General features: G+C 40.2%; 1 pseudogene; it reads left to right on the top strand.

Moving 5' to 3' along the window:
* Positions 1-18,011, top strand: part of LOC118916124 (solute carrier family 22 member 4-like) — a 43,585-nt pseudogene that overhangs the window by 24,697 nt on the left and 877 nt on the right.

Below are 18,011 nucleotides of genomic sequence, written 5' to 3'. Positions count from 1 at the left end.
TGCCCCAGCATCCTTTTACTGGAAGTGGCTTCTCTGAAACAGCACTGTAAGGAGCTACTGATCTTTTAACATATCCAGCACTATGTGGCCCTCAGAGGCAGCCACTCATTTTTAATATGCTGCTTAGTAGCATCTTCTCTAAAAAACAATTATCCCCAAATATAAATTGTTACTACCCAAATACCTTTCAAATAACATTTGATGTAACATTTTGACAAACTGTCACTATTTCAAGACCCTTATCTTAAACTTTTCTGATGAACTCAGAATTTTTTTCTTACATTGCCATAGTTCTAACTACTAACACACTGATCCTACCTTGTGATTGGTTGCTTTAAAATCCACTAGCCTATCTTAAAATAGCTTATGCTTTGCCACTGGGGCAGGTGCACAGCTGCCTCCCCTACAGCTTTTATCTCCCCCATTGATGGCAGCCTGTCCGGGTAGCCTCTGCCTACCCTGCCAGGCTCAAGGCTTCCAGGGCCACAAAGAGCAGGTCTTGCTGCCTCCCAAGAAGCTCTCCTTAATCTTCTGTCCACCCAGCAGTGACTGTTGACTACCCAGTGCTCTTCTGGGCCCTGTCATCCTCACTCAGCTGGGTCCCCGTCTGGCTGTCCCCCAGTCTCTGGGAAACCAAGAGCCTGACCTTGCTATCTTTTCAGCCTCTGTAATGCTGCCTAGCATAGTCCCTTCTTGCATGTAACAGGCATTTGATAAATACTCATTTCAATTAAAATACATTGTAATTACAGCTGATGAAAATGTTGTTTGATGCATAGACATTTGAATTTTTAAACATCTAAATATAAAAAGCTCTTAAAGTGTTTTTTAGATATAAGAAGTAAGGATGTGATAATTACCTTTGATTGCTGTTCCTATGGGTGCTTTGTATTTTATAATAGTAAGAGATGATTTTGCAAAGTCTGTTTATAAAAAGGCAACAAGTACACAAAAGATCATCTCTTTGGTAGTTCAAAGGCCAATAGATCCCTACCTGCCAAAATAGTATTTGATTGGTTTCATAATACAGCCCTGATTTTTTAAAACTACTTTTAACTTCCTGAACTTGATTTTGAATATCAGTCTCAGGCTGGCAGCCAATATTACGCTGCATGTTGGAGTGGAACACTAGAACCATTTTAGTCACAGAACTTTTATAGAAACATATTCTAGCATCTTTTCAACATTCTTAGGTAATTTTTAGTAACAATAGTCAAAGTGTAAAATATAGATAAGAAGTAAAGCTATTAGAAAATAGATAAAATTACCAATATTATGAGAAGCATATCATGATATTCCATTTTTAAAATCCAAGAGAATGAAATAGAAATTCTTACATCTCAGAGGATCAGTTTAAGTGAAGGCATATAGGAAGTATCCATAAATCAAGAACTTTTTATGTCCTAGAAGTAACCAACTAGAGAATATACTGAAAGAAACTCGGTTCCATTTATAATAGTCATAAACCATGAAGCACCCAGAAAAAAAAATGTGTAAAACCTAAGTGAAAAAATTATTTCATTTTATTAAGACTGCCACGTTCCTGAGTGGGCAGAGTGAATGCTGTGAACCTACCATCCTTACCAAATTAATTTGATATAATTCTAAATGTGAATTTTAAATTTGAAATAATTCTAAAGGCTCTCTGAGAGAACAGGTACACAAGACTGTCCAAGAAATTCTGGAAGAAGAAGAGTGGTAAGGTGAAATATTCTCTCACGGATTTGGAAACATCAGGAAAGACCAATCAGTCACATAGGACAGGTAGCCCAGAAACAGACCCAAATGTTTATAAAATTGTAGTATATGATAAAGGGACATTCAAAATTCTCGAGAAAAGGACAAATTACTCAAAACTAATGCTGGGATGATTGACAAGGTGGAAAACTGATAAAAATGGAAAAACTGGAAAAAAATAGCATCTCACCATAAAACACATACCAAATGAATTCTCAATGGATTAAAGAGTCAAATGTTTTAAATAAATAAATAAATGAATGAAAAGTTACAAGAAGATATAGGTGATTATTTAATCTCAGGATGGCTAGGGAATTGAAGATAAGTTTAAAATAAATAGATCTTGCTATAAGCTTCTAGAAAACTTCTGTATATTAAAAATCTTTAAATTAGCCCCAGTTGAAAAATATTAACGAAACTAGATTGGACAAAGTTAGCATCCTTTCTGTTTGTGTACAGATCTAAAGAATACATAGATTTAAAAAATAAATTTAAAAAAATCTAGCTAAAGCAAATGATAAGAAAATTATGGGCAGATCCTTAAGAGACCAGTGTCCCAGGGTGGGATGCTGGGTCTGCTCAGCTATGTGGCCTCAAGCAAGTTACAGGCTTCAGCTTCTTCATCTGTTAAAGGAGATAATAGTTCCATGGGGTGACTGTGGGGGGTACATGAGAAAATGCTTATACTTAGCACTGTGCCTACCAGATTTAGATGTTTCCACTCTCTGGCATCTCACTAAATTCAATTGTTAATCATTATATTAACTTCCTTCCCCTTTCTTAATCCATCTTAGTCTTTCGGGCAAACTGCAATGCTGGTTAAATCCAGCTCCCCCCAACACACAAAAAAACTAAAAATGGAAATAGTTAAATAAATAAGGGTGTGACCTTATGGAAAAACATTATTCAACCTTGAAAACAGTGTTTAAGAATTATTCTTAAAAACATAGTAAAATGCTCATGACATAATACAAGTATTAAAAAATAGCATATGATCGTATTTAGGTTTTACCTAAATAAAAAAAATATTATTTACTAAGTAATGAGTGCATTCGTGAATAAACTCTGTTTATAAGGCATGGGGAAAAAAAACTAGAAGGAAATATCTCAATGAACTAATAGTAGGTATGTTTGGGTGGAGGATTATAGATGACTTCTATTTCAGTTTTTTTTCTGTAGTTTTCCATACTTTATAAATGTTTTACAAATAAATACATTAATTTTATAATCATAAGGAAGTTAAAAAATAAAAGCTTACTGAGTGTCAACTAAGTGTGAGGTCTTGGGAAGCAAAGATGAAGAACACAAATAATGCAAAATGCGAGCTCTCAATGGGCTCAGTCCCAGGTCATAAATTCCTATGTTTGTGGCCTCAGCAGTTCAGCACAGCACTCTCACCTGGAGCTGAGTTCTGTAAGCTGAAAGCCAGGGCAGAGTCATTTTCTTTCACCTAGGTGTGGGCATTTCTCTCTCTCTCCTCTCATGCCACTTGAGCAGTGTCACCTCTGTCCTAATTTAGTTTTACCAAGTCAAACTGGCTCTGCTGAGGCAAATTACCTTTTATTATTGAGGTTATGTTTAACAGACCGCTGGAGGGATTGTAAAAAATTATGAGGATTTGAAAGATCACCCAATACCTCTGTTGGCACAGAAGTCCTTAACCTGATTTTGAGACCCCTGAGACCCTCCTTCTCCAACATGGCAAAGGTAATCCTTGTCAAATACTGGCCTTCTAACTCCCCTCTGTGCGCCCTGTCTCTGCTTAGCCTCACCCACCCACAACCGCCTCCCCTGCTCCTGTGTCCTCTGAAACCCTCATCCCATTGTGGACGAACAAGTCTCTCAGGAATATCCCTGGTTGCTCTCTCCTTGTCTTGACCTGGACAGAGATCCAGCTTCCCCTGAGCACGCCACTCCCCCCATGTCCCTGTCTCCAGTGGAGGCTGTTCACTTTCCATCTCCTGCAAACTTCAGAGCTGGGTAAGGCCTTAGCATTTTCCTTGTCCACCACTGCCGTTTCCAAACCGTGACTCCTTCACCTTCACAGTTGTAAAATGTGGCCTTAGAGATTTGTGCTGTGCTCTCTGGCAGCTCTTCCCAGCACTGCCCAGCTGCTAACCCAGTCCGTGAACTATCTGGAACCCACCTGAGGATGAGGTTCCGCACCTCAGCCTCCCAGTGCTTGACCTTGACCTGCACTTCATCTTTCCCTGCCAAGGACTCACCCTGGATGCCATGATCAGTCACAACAATTCCACCTCATTCCAGGACCTCACAACACTTGAAGCTCCAACATGGCAGTTTCCTTCCCTTCCAATTTATGCATCACAATCCCCTCAATCCACTCATGCCCCTACCCTGGTTCTTTTGTTTACTCGTGTTGCAAAATCTAAGCCCAAGGTAAGACAAACCATTTTACCTTTCACTCTCAATCCAAGCTGCTGCATTAAGATATGGAGAGAAGGGGGAACTTTGATGGGTTAGAGAAACATATGGTTTGGGAGATGACAGGTAGGTTGAGGGTCCATCTGTGAGTGGAAATGTAAATCTGTAGAGGCACAGCTCATGATTGTGTGATTTTCCTCCAGGGCTCCCGGGTAGGAGTGAAACACCTTGTGAATGGTCCATGGCATCATACAGTCTCTAAGTCCCTCCCTTGTCATTCTGCTCAAAAATTCCATAAAGCCCCAAATCCAGCCACTGACCATAGCATTTAGACAAAAGGAATCAGAACATGATGACTTCTGTTGTCCTGTTATGCTGTGTCCATCCACGTTCTTTTTCTTTATTTGGGATGGATTAGAACCTGGTACAGTGTTGAGACCCAGAATGTTAAAAGAGGAGACTGTGGGTCAGCCTAAGGGGGCAGGTCAGCACCACCTCTCTCGGCCCACTCACCACTGCAGAGATGTGGCCATGGTCAAACTCAGTCCTTTGGTAAGGGCTGAGGGCTAGATTTCATTTTTCAGGGTAACAAGATATAGCACTAATAATTAGGAGTGTGGGCATGGAGACAGACTGACCAGAGTTCTAATTTGGACCTGCTACCTATTAAGTATAGCAACCAGGTAAATTACTTAACTTCTCTTTGGTTTCTGTCTGTAAAGTGAGGATAGATAAAAACATCTATCTCACAGAGCTGTTTTGAGAACTAAATGATGTCTTGGGCTATTGTTAGCATTATTATTGTAACAATTAAAAGCAAAGAGGATTAATATTTGGCCAGGACTTTCTAATTTCCACTCTAGCCCGGCCTCTAGCTCAGAAGATGAAGATTGTCGATACCTTGTATTACCCGAATTTAACTCAGTTAAAGCCTCCTGATAGCTTCCTATGCAATCTTACCCCAATGTGATTATATCCCATAAGGAGACCTATGTGCTCCTATTTATCTTCTCTCTTGGGGGATCTCGTCCAGACCTGTGGCTTTAAATACCATCATAATGTGGGTAATTCCCTTATTTAGATCTCATTCTGACCTCTTCTATTACCTTCAGACTCACAAATCCAACTGTCCCCAAACTTACACTTAAATGTAAGTTTAAAATACTAATATATGGGGAGGGGCGGAAGATGGCGGCGTGAGTAGAGCAGCGGAAATCTCCTCCCAAAACAACATATATCTATGAAAATATAACAAAGACAACCCTTCCTAGAATAAAGACCAGAGGACACAGGACAATATCCAGACCACATCCACACCTGAGAGAACCCAGCACCTCGCGAAGGGGGTAAGATACAAGCCCCGGCCCCGCGGGAGCCGAGCGCCCCTCCCCCCAGCTCCCGGCGGGAGAAGAGCAGGCAGAGCGGGAGGGAGACGGAGCCCAGGGCTGCCGAACACCCAGCCCCAGCCATCCGGGCCAGAGTGCAGGGCCCTCGATACTAGGAAAACAGGGCAGCAAGAACAGTGAGCAGGCACTGGAGGCTGGGCGACAGAGGACATAAGAAAAGCGCGCGACCATTTTTTTTTTTTTTTTTTGCTTTTTTGCTGCTTTGTTTTGGCGAGCGCTTTTTGGAAGTCTTAAAGGGACAGAGACCCCAATACTAGGGAAACAGGGCAGAAAGACCGGTGAGCAGAGGCCTGAGGCTGGCACCGGAGAATAAAGAAAAACGAACGACCACCTTTTTTTTTTTTTAATTAAAAATTTTTTTTTTTTTTTAAATTAAAAAAATTTTTTTTCTTGTTTTTTTTGTGGTCGTTGTTTTGTTTTGGCGGGTGCTTTTTGGAAGTCTTAAAGGGGCAGGGCGGGTCACTTAATCCAGAGGTAGGGAACCTGGGATCTCTGGGCACCCTAACCCCTGGGATGCAGGGAGCAGGGAGGCCCCTTACGGAGATAAATAGCCTCCCAGCAGCTCCTGCTCCAACGCGACTCCACCATTTTGGAGTAGCTGCCCGAGCCAGGCCACGCCCACAGCAACAGCGGAGATTGACTCCATAGCAACCGGGCAGGAAGCAGAAGCCCTGTCTGCGCGCAGCTGCGCAGCACAAGCCACTAGAGGACGCTGTTCTCCCAGGAGAGGAGGGCCACAAACCAACAAGAAAGGAAATCCTTCCAGCCGTCACTCGTCCCAGTTCTGCAGACTATTCCTATCACCATGAAAAGGCAAAGCTACAGGCAGACAAAGATCACAGAGACAACACCAGAGAAGGAGACAGACCTAACCAGTCTTCCTGACAAAGAATTCAAAATAAGAATCATAAACATGCTGACAGAGATGCAGAGAAATACGCAAGAAAAATGGGATGAAGTCCGGAAAGAGATCACAGATGCCAGAAAGGAGATCGCAGAAATGAAACAAACTCTGGAAGGGTTTATAAGCAGAATGGATAGAATGCAAGAGGCCATTGATGGAATTGAAATCAGAGAACAGGAACGCATAGAAGCTGACAGAGAGAGAGACAAAAGGATCTCCAGGAATGAAACAATATTAAGAGAACTGTGTGACCAATCTAAAAGGAACAATATCCGTATTATAGGGGTCCCAGAAGAAGAAGAGAGAGGAAAAGAGATGGAAAGTATCTTAGAAGAAATAATTGCTGAAAACTTCCCCACACTGGGAGAGGAAGTAATCGAACAGACCACGGAAATACACAGAACCCCCAACAGAAAGGATCCAAGAAGGGCAACACCAAGACACATAATAATTAAAATGGCAAAGATCAAGGACAAGGAAAGAGTGTTAAAGGCAGCTAGAGAGAAAAAGGTCACCTATAAAGGGAAAACCATCAGGCTAACGTCAGATTTCTCAACAGAAACCCTACAGGCCAGAAGAGAATGGCATGATATATTTAATACAATGAAACAGAAGGGCCTTGAACCAAGGATACTGTATCCAGCACGACTATCATTCAAATATGACGGTGGGATTAAACAATTCCCAGACAAACAAAAGCTGAGGGAATTTGCTTCCCACAAACCACCTCTACAGAACATCTTACAGGAACTGCTCTAGATGGGAGCACTCCTAGAAGGAGCACAGCACAAAACACCCAACATATGAAGAATCGAGGAGGAGGAACAAGAAGGGAGAGAAGAAAAGAATCTCCAGACAGTGTATATAACAGCTCAATAAGCGAGCTAAGTTAGGCAGTAAGATACTAAAGAGGCTAACCTTGAACCTTTGGTAACCACGAATTTAAAGCCTGCAATGGCAATAAGTACATATCTTTCAATAGTCACCCTAAATGTTAATGGGTTGAATGCACCAATCAAAAGACACAGAGTAACAGAATGGATAAAAAAGCAAGACCCATCTATATGCTGCTTACAAGAAACTCACCTCAAACCCAAAGACATGTACAGACTAAAAGTCAAGGGATGGAAAAACATATTTCAAGCAACAGTGAGAAGAAAGCAGGGGTTGCAGTACTAATATCAGACAAAATAGACTTCAAAACAAAGAAAGTAACAAGAGATAAAGAAGGACACTACATAATGATAAAGGGCTCAGTCAAACAAGAGGATATAACCATTCTAAATATATATGCACCCAACACAGGAGGACCAGCATATATGAAACAAATACTAACAGAACTAAAGGGGGATATAGACTGCAATGCATTCATTCTAGGAGACTTCAACACACCACTCACCCCAAAGGATAGATCCACTGGGCAGAAAATAAGTAAGGACACGGAAGCACTGAACAACACAGTAGAGCAGATGGACCTAATAGACATCTATAGAACTCTACATCCAAAAGCAGCGGGATATACATTCTTCTCAAGTGCACATGGAACATTCTCCAGAATAGACCACATACTAGGCCACAAAAAGAGCCTCAGAAAATTCCAAAAGATTGAAATCCTACCAACCAACTTTTCAGACCACAAAGGCATAAAACTAGAAATAAACTGTACAAAGAAAGCAAAGAGGCTCACAAACACATGGAGGCTTAACAACACGCTCCTAAATAATCAATGGATCAATGACCAAATCAAAATGGAGATCCAGCAATATATGGAAACAAATGACAACAACAACACTAAGCCCCAACTTCTGTGGGACACAGCAAAAGCAGTCTTAAGAGGAAAGTATATAGCAATCCAAGCATATTTAAAAAAGGAAGAGCAATCCCAAATGAATGGTCTAATGTCACAATTATTGAAATTGGAGAAAGAAGAACAGATGAGGCCTAAGGTCAGCAGAAGGAGGGACATAATAAAGATCAGAGAAGAAATAAAGAAAATTGAGAAGAATAAAACAAGAGCAAAAATCAATGAAACCAAGAGCTGGTTCTTCGATAAAATAAACAAAATAGATAAGCCTCTAGCCAGACTTATTAAGAAGAAAAGAGAGTCAACACAAATCAACAGTATCAGAAACGAGAAAGGAAAAATCACGACGGACCCCACGGAAATGCAAAGAATTATTGGAGAATACTATGAAAACCTATATGCTAACAAGCTGGGAAACCTAGGAGAAATGGACAACTTCCTAGAAAAATATAACCTTCCAAGATTGACCCAGGAAGAAACAGAAAATCTAAACAGACCAATTACCAGCAACGAAATTGAAGAGGTAATCAAAAACTACCAAAGAACAAAACCCCCGGGCCAGATGGATTTACCTCGGAATTTTATCAGACATACAGGGAAGACATAATACCCATTCTCTTTAAAGTTTTCCAAAAAATAGAGGAGGAGGGGATACTCCCAAACTCATTCTATGAAGCTAACATCACCCTAATACAAAAACCAGGCAAAGACCCCACCAAAAAAGAAAACTACAGACCAATATCCCTGATGAACGTAGATGCAAAAATACTCAACAAAATATTAGCAAACCGAATTCAAAAATACATCAAAAGGATCATACACCATGACCAAGTGGGATTCATCCCAGGGATGCAAGGATGGTACAACATTCGAAAGTCCATCAACATCATCCACCACATCAACAAAAAGAAAGACAAAAACCACATGATCATCTCCATAGATGCTGACAAAGCATTTGACAAAGTTCAACATCCATTCATGTTAAAAACTCTCAGCAAAATGGGAATAGAGGGCAAGTACCTCAACATAATAAAGGCCATCTATGATAAACCCACAGCCAACATTATATTGAACAGCGAGAAGCTGAAAGCATTTCCTCTGAGATTGGGAACTAGACAGGGATGCCCACTCTCTCCACTGTTATTTAACATAGTACTGGAGGTCCTAGCCACGGCAATCAGACAAAATAAAGAAATACAAGGAATCCAGATTGGTAAAGAAGAAGTTAAACTGTCACTATTTGCAGATGACATGATACTGTACATAAAAAACCCTAAAGACTCCACCCCAAAACTACTAGAACTGATATCGGAATACAGCAAAGTTGCAGGATACAAAATCAACACACAGAAATCTGTGGCTTTCCTATATACTAACAATGAACCAACAGAAAGAGAAATCAGGAAAACAACTCCATTCACAATTGCATCAAAAAAAATAAAATACCTAGGAATAAACCTAAACAAAGAAGTGAAAGACTTATACTCTGAAAACTACAAGTCACTCTTAAGAGAAATTAAAGGGGACACTAACAGATGGAAACTCATCCCATGCTCGTGGCTAGGAAGAATTAATATCATCAAAATGGCCATCCTGCCCAAAGCAATATACAGATTTGATGCAATCCCTATGAAACTACCAGCAACATTCTTCAATGAACTGGAACAAATAATTCAAAAATTCATATGGAAACACCAAAGACCCCGAATAGCGAAAGCAATCCTGAGAAAGAAGAATAAAGTAGGGGGGATCTCACTCCCCAACTTCAAGCTCTACTATAAAGCCATAGTAATCAAGACAATTTGGTACTGGCACAAGAGCAGAGCCACAGACCAATGGAACAGACTAGAGAATCCAGACATTAACCCAGACATATATGGTCAATTAATATTTGATAAAGGAGCCATGGACATACAATGGCGAAATGACAGTCTCTTCAACAGGTGGTGCTGGCAAAACTGGACAGCTACATGTAGGAGAATGAAACTGGACCATTGTCTAACCCCATATACAAAAGTAAACTCAAAATGGATCAAAGACCTGAATGTAAGCCATGAAACCATTAAACTCTTGGAAGAAAAACATAGGCAAAAACCTCTTAGACATAAACATGAGTGACCTCTTCTTGAACATATCTCCCCGGGCAAGGAAAACAACAGCAAAAATGAGTAAGTGGGACTATATTAAGCTGAAAAGCTTCTGTACAGCAAAAGACACCATCAATAGAACAAGAAGGATCCCTACAGTATGGGAGAATATATTTGTAAATGACAGATCTGATAAAGGCTTGATGTCCAAAATATATAAAGAGCTCACACGCCTCAACAAACAAAAATCAAATAATCCAATTAAAAAATGGGCAGAGGAACTGCAAGACAGTTCTCCAAAAAAGAAATACAGATGGCCAACAGACACATGAAAAGATGCTCCACATCGCTAATTACCAGAGAAATGCAAATTAAAACTACAATGAGGTATCACCTCACACCAGTAAGGATGGCTGCCATCCAAAAGACAAACAACAACAAATGTTGGCGAGGCTGTGGAGAAAGGGGAACCCTCCTACACTGCTGGTGGGAATGTAAGTTAGTTCAACCATTGTGGAAAGCAGTATGGAGGTACATCAAAATGCTCAAAACAGACTTACCATTTGACCCAGGAATTGCACTCCTAGGAATTTACCCTAAGAACGCAGCAATCAAGTTTGAGAAAGACAGATGCACCCCTATGTTTATTGCAGCACTATTTACAATAGCCAAGAATTGGAAGCAACCTAAATGTCCATCAATAGATGAATGGATAAAGAAGATGTGGTACATATACACAATGGAATACTACTCAGCCATAAGAAAAGGGCAAATCCAATCATTTGCAGCAACATGGATGGAGCTGGAGGGTATTATGCTCAGTGAAACAAGCCAAGCGGAGAAAGAGAAATACCAAATGATTTCACTTATCTGTGGAATATAAGAACAAAGGAAAAACTGAAGGAACAAAACAGCAGCAGAATCACAGAACTCAAGAATGGACTAACAGGTACCAAAGGGAAAGGGACTGGGGAGGATGGGTGGGTAGGGAGGGATAAGGGAGGGAGAAGTAGGGGGGTATTAAGATTAACATGCATGGGGGGGTAGGAGAAAAGGGAGGGCTGTACAACACAGAGAAGGCAAGTAGTGATTCTACAACATTTTGCTATGCTGATGGACAGTGACTGTAAAGGGGTTTATAGGGGAGACCTGGTATAGGGGAGAGCCTAGTAAACATAATATTCGTCATGTAAGTGTAGATTAGTGATAGCAAAAAAAAAAAAAAAAAAAAGGCAGTTCCTGTGTGGTAACCTCCAACGAGTTCTACACAAGGGTATAAAGGGCATATAAAAGTGTAGGCAAAGGGTCTGTTTGTGTTTATACAGAGGATCAAAGCCTAATTGGGCTACCCCGAAAATGAACTAAGATACGATATGAAAAAGAACTTCCAATATCTGCACTCTCTGGAAGACTCATGGCAGAAGATGATCATCAAAAAACCCCAACAAAGATCCACGCACTGCTACAGCTGTAGATGCACTCATCCCACCAGTTCCTGGACTTGCCATGGGAATGAGGAAGGAGATATCTAAGCTGGTCTGTGCATACAGTAAAACAACAAAATTGGACTGGATCTATACTGTTGGAACTCAACCAAGAATTTGGAGAAGTGCAAATTGTAGCGCTCCAAAGTCTTACAACTACAAACTATTTGTTAAAAGAACATATGGCATGTGAACAGTCCCCAGGAATGGGTTGTTTTAATTTGTCTGATTTCTCTCAGACTGTTCAAGTTCAGTTGGACAATATCCACCATATCATAGATAAGTTTTCACAAATGCCTAAGGTGCCTAACTGGTTTTCTTGGTTTCACTGCAGATGGCTGGTAATTACAGATATGCTTTGGTTATGTAACTATACTCCCATTATGTTAATGTGTGTGTGCAATTTAAGTAGTAGCTTAAAACCTATACATGCTGAAGTTACTCTACAAGAAGATATATCAAAGAAATAATCAATCTTCCCATGTTTTCTTCCGCCTGCTACTTCTATAGCTTTTCTTCTTCCTTCCTAATTACAACCCTTAAATAGAATTCGTGCCTCATATTAAATTTACCGAGTATCATAATTCTTCCAAGTGGTAAAGATACCTCAAGACAAATGCTGGGCATAGAAGCCACATGGCATAAATATGCAAAGAAGTAAAAAGCTAACTTTTTCAAACAATAAGGCTTCTCTCTCACTTACCAACTTCACATTTCCCTGTATGGCCCCGGAAGATGACTGGTTAGCCAGAGACGGGTAAGATTCCTCAAGGGAGGAACAACCTAAGACAGGCACAGTCGCAGGGGGGCCATCAGGTGAGAAATTGGGGATCAACAGAGGTGAGGCTTAGAACCTCACCCCCCCGTTCTGAGAGAAATCTTCTGCATACGTGGATGTTTTATTGCCCTGGTCTAGCTTGGATTAACACATAGTCTACAGGCACACACCTGATCATCTACATGTGCTCTCTTACAACACTAAACTATGTTTTCTACCTTTATCTTGTATCTACCTACCACTTCAGCATTTTATTAAAAATAATAATAATAAAGAGAGAAATGTGGTATCCACATATAAATCAAGTATAAAAACCAAATGAGTATTCATATTTGAACTGACTGTTTAGAGTTCATAATGCATGAGCAAAACCGAAAGTTTCTGTGATGACTGCCCTTGTACTGTTCACTATGTAACTTATTCATTATGTAAGAATTTGTTCTACATGTAAAAACTTGTTTGTTATGCCTCAGAAGATTGGAGACTGACAAAAATTAGGCTTGGGGTGGATTAATGATTGTGCATTGAGCACTGACTCCCCTATACAGAATTTTATTGTCGTTAACAACCATTTGATCAATAAATATGAGAGATGCCCTCACAAAAAAAAAAAAAAAAAAAAAAGGACAGACTTCCAATGGTAAAATAAATTAGTAACCGGGATGTAATGTATAGCATAAGGAATATAGTCAAGATATTGTAACAGCCTGGTAGGGTGATAGCTGGAACCTAGAATTATGTATATAAATGTTTTGCCACTGTGTTGTACACTTGAAACTCATGTAATGTAATACTGTGTGTCAACTACCCTTCAATAAAAAATAATTATTAAAAAAAAAAAAAATACTAATATATTTATATGTTTGTTCTTATGTTTAAAATAAAACTCTTGCACAGGCAACAAAAGAAAAATAAATAGGACAATATCGAAATTTTAAATATTGCATAATATGTGCATAAAAGGACACAATAAAAATTTAAAACACTACATAAATATGTGCATAAAAGGACACGATCAACAGAGGGAAAAGGCAACCCATGAAATGGGAGAAATATTTGGAAATCATATATCTGATAAAGGGTTACTGTGTGGAATGCAAAGAACTCCTACAACTCAACAACAGCAAAGACAAACACCCCAATATAAAAATGGGTAAAGGGCTTAAACAGACATTTTCTCCAAAAACAACATACACATGGCCAAAAGGCACACAAAGTGATCATCCACATCAGTAGCCACAGGGAAATACAAATCAAAACCGTAGTAAGATATCATCTCACACCCATAGGATGGCTGCTCTTAAGAAAATAGGAAAGGATGAGTGCCAACGAGGGTGAGGGGGAATCAGAACCTTTGCGCACTGTGGGTGGGGATGTGAAATGGTGCAAGTCCTAGTGGAAAACAGGGGGGCGGGTCCTCAAAAATTAAAAACTAGAATTACCATGTGATCCAGCAACTCCATGTCTGGGTATATGTATATACTCAAAAGAATTGAACAGATATTTATACACCTATGGTTATAGCTGCATTATTCACAACAGCCAAAAGATGGAAGCATCCCAAGTGCTCATTGGCAGAATGAGTGGAAAAACAAACCTTGATACGTACGCATGCTGGAACATTATTCAGACTTAAAATGGAAGGAAATTCTGACAGATGCTACAGCAGAGATGAACCCTGAGGGTTATGCTTAGAAAATTAAGCCAGTCATCAAAGGACAAATACTCTATGATTCCATTTATAAGCAGTACCTAGACTGGTCGGTCAGTCCAGAGCGATGGAAAGGAGAAGGGTGGTTGCCAGGAGCTGGGGGAGTGGGGATGGGCAGTTACTGTTTAATGGGTGTGGAGTTTGAGTTTTGCAAGATAAAAAGAGTTCTAGAGATAGGTGACGTGATGGCTGTACAACAAAGTGAATTGTACACTTAAAAATGGCTAAGATGGTCAATTTTATTTTTACCCTGTAAGACCTACCGGCCTTATTCCGGTCAGCGTTTCCCCCCAGTGAGAAAACGAGGGCCACGGCAGATCGATGCAACAAGCAAGAGGTTTATTATTCCAGCTAGCTGGGGTCCAAGTGTCTGCCCGACACAGCGGGCTTCAACAAGGACCCCGAGTACTCAAAGCCAAGGGTTTATATAGCATTTTCAAAGCACTTAACTCATAGTAATTTTCCACAGCTACACACTATTTTTGCAAGTCATACATCCTGGGGTTAAGCAAGAGCAAGATAGGACCACTCCTCAATTGTTAGGGCGGTTCCGCACGATAAGCTTGGTATGTATGATTAGCTGACTAAGGTTAGCTGACCAAGGGTCACAGCTGCCCACAACCCAGTGTTCATGATTAACTTGTTTTTCAAGCCTTACCCAGGTCCAGTTTTTCTTTCTAAGTCACATACTCAGAAAATGGCTTCTAGACCCTTAAGATGGCTACTCTTATGCTAACTTATTCCCATTCTTACAACCCCAATAAACATTTGTTAATCAAAATAAAATAAAACTCTTAATTTCCCTCCACCCCTCCACCCCACCCAATTTCCTCATCCCAAATCCTGGCAACCAAGTTGCTTAGACCAAAAACCCAGGAGTCATCCTTCATTTCCTGCCCTTGTGCCCTTATCCAACAGCAAGTTGCATTATCCTTTGGTTCCAAATTACATTCCACATTCATCCATTTCTCTCTCCTGCAGATGCTGCTCTGCTGCAGACCATCCCAGCTCTTGCCTAGCACGCTGTAGTAGCTGCTAACTAGTCAACCTAGTTGCATTCTAGTCTTCCACAGTCACTCTGCCACAGAGCAGCCAGCATGCTCTTTTTAGAACAGAAATCACACCTTGTCCTTTCTCTGCTGAAAAATGCTCTGATGGTCTCTCATTGTACCTAGAAATCCAACTCCTTGCCACCATCTACAAGGCATGAAGCGATCTGGTGTCCATATAAACAGGCCTCCTGCCAGTGTCTTTGGCCTTAGGTCCCATCACTGCACACTGGGATCCCTGGGTCGCAGTCACACTGGTCTCCTTCCTGCTGCCTGAGCAGCCAGGTGCTCCCCTACCTCGCAGCCTTTCACTGGCTGCTCCTCTGCTTGGTACCCTCCTTCCCAGATCTTCACCTGGTGGGTTCCCTCTCATTCTTTGCATCGCAGCTTAGATAGCGCCTTCTCAGAAAAATATGCACCATTCAGTCTAAAGCTAGCCACCACCGACAGTTACTCAAGATACGTCCTCCTCCTTTATCTCTTCTTGGCACTTACCACTGGTGAAAGTCAAACTTATTTTCACAAGTTTATTGTCAGCTTCACCATCCCCCAACTGAAGTGGGAGCTCCATGAGAACAGATACCCAGTTTCTTTTTCCTTTCCCTGATTCATGGAACTCAGAACAGTGCTGGGCACGTAACAGCCCAGCCAAAGGTTTGCAGGATGAATGAAGACATAAGTAGCACTAATGACCCAACTTGCCTTTTCTGTCACATATATGTATATAAAAGCCTTTTGGGAAAGTTGTAGTTCTACCGTACGCTGTCACCAAAGTTCTTTCCATCTGTTCTGCAATGTGATATGACCAGCCTCATTCCTTGCCACCACTTGAGCACCTAAAAGGGCTGCTTACGTGGCAGCTGCTTCTCCCAAAGAAAAGGAGGAGGGAGGAGGGGGAGGGGAGGAGGAAGGAACATTCAAGATGGAAATCTTTTAAAATACAATTTTAAAAAATCTTGTAAAATGTAATCACTGAAGTGATGAAACATCTGCTATGCGCCATTGGTCACACAGATCAATCCTGGTACAAAGTGGGAGGGAACTACACAGGATATGATTACTGGAAAGCAGGGATCATTGGGTACTGATGTGGAGACCACCTAGCATTTTAATCCACTTACTCTAGGGTTTGAACCCTGATGCTGCTACCTGCCATATAAACCCATTTTATTTTCTTGTATTTATAAAATAGAAATATCCTGATTCAGAATCTTGAGTGATAAAGGGCCTTAGGTAACTGATCCTCTCAGATTCTAAATTCAATCTCTCTTTTAAAAGATGCAGTTTAAACAATCATCACATACAGATAGCAATCACTGCCTCACCTACAACTAGAAGGCTCTGCCCCAGGTTGTTTTTTCACTTTGTGCACTTGTTCAACCCACAGGACAAACAGTTTGTTTGCTTAAGATCTGCAACTTCTTTGGTTGCCTACTGGATTGTTTTCTGGTGCCCGTGACTAATATTTCTTAAAATAAGACTTTTTCACCTTGTGTGGACTGGACACAGGTCAGCATTCTTCTCCTAGGAGCTTTCATTTATTTTGACATCTTCAAACAATTTTGAGAATTGATACAAGAAACAAGTTTGTTTTCCAGATCTTGGCTCTCCTTTTCAGTAAATTCCAGAAAAGGACTGTTATTTGAGATAAGATGTTAGAAAGGATGAAGTACATTTCTGAAGGCATAGCCAGCCCTGTTCAGAAGGCAGGGATATTGAACAGTAAGTGTACACAAAATGACTAATACCCGTGATAACATTTTTATCCTAATTAAAAATATATATAATATGCTTTATGAAAATGTTTGTAATTCCTTTTGTAAAACATGTTGGCAAGGTTATCTTCCCCTTCTCTGTTTTTTATATTCAATTTAGAATTTAATTACTGTGAAATAGTGTTTACCCTACAGATTACATTTTAAAATGTACATTAAAAATCACTTAAAAATAGTTCTTTTTCTGTCACTGTCAATTGAAATCAATATGACTGTTATATTTAAGGAAGATAGAGTTTATTCATAGTCTTACTGAGGACCATGGCCTGAGAGCAGGCCTTTAGTGAGTTCTGACAACTGTTCTAAAGCCCCTTTATTTGGAGACATATTAAATACTTTCTCTACAGCAAGGGATACGTGTAGAAAGGTTACATGTATCCTAGTTATTTTTCTGAAAAATCATGCTGTAGACAATCTGATGCTATCTATGTGCATGAGGGGAGGCAAGGATAAGAGTCTCATTAAGTGGATGACCATATCTTCCTCTGGGGATGGAGAGGGCATATGTGAGATTATCTTATCAATGATGACCAGAAGATTCCTGACTGACTACATTTCTGGGAGGGGTTGAAACGACAATTAGCTTAGGCATTAAGCCCTGGTTTGGTGACTTGGCCTAGCAGAAATGAAACCATGTTGGGCCCGTGTCTTCTTTTTTAACACAACTCTGTCACTGTCATATAAAGAAATGTGCTGCAATGTTCAATTTAGCAGTCCTAATTCTTGAAGACCTTAGAACACTGCTATCCAATAAGATAACCACTAGCTACATGTGGCTGAGGACTTAAGATATGACTAATCCAAACTAAAATGTGCTATAAAATACACACTAGATTCTTGAAATGTACTATAAAAATAAAAAGAATATAAGATCAATGATTTTTAAATATA

Source organism: Manis pentadactyla, chromosome 13 (assembly GCF_030020395.1).
Source record: "Manis pentadactyla isolate mManPen7 chromosome 13, mManPen7.hap1, whole genome shotgun sequence".
Lineage (NCBI taxonomy): Eukaryota > Metazoa > Chordata > Mammalia > Pholidota > Manidae > Manis > Manis pentadactyla.
This window is presented reverse-complemented; position numbering and strand designations above follow the sequence as displayed.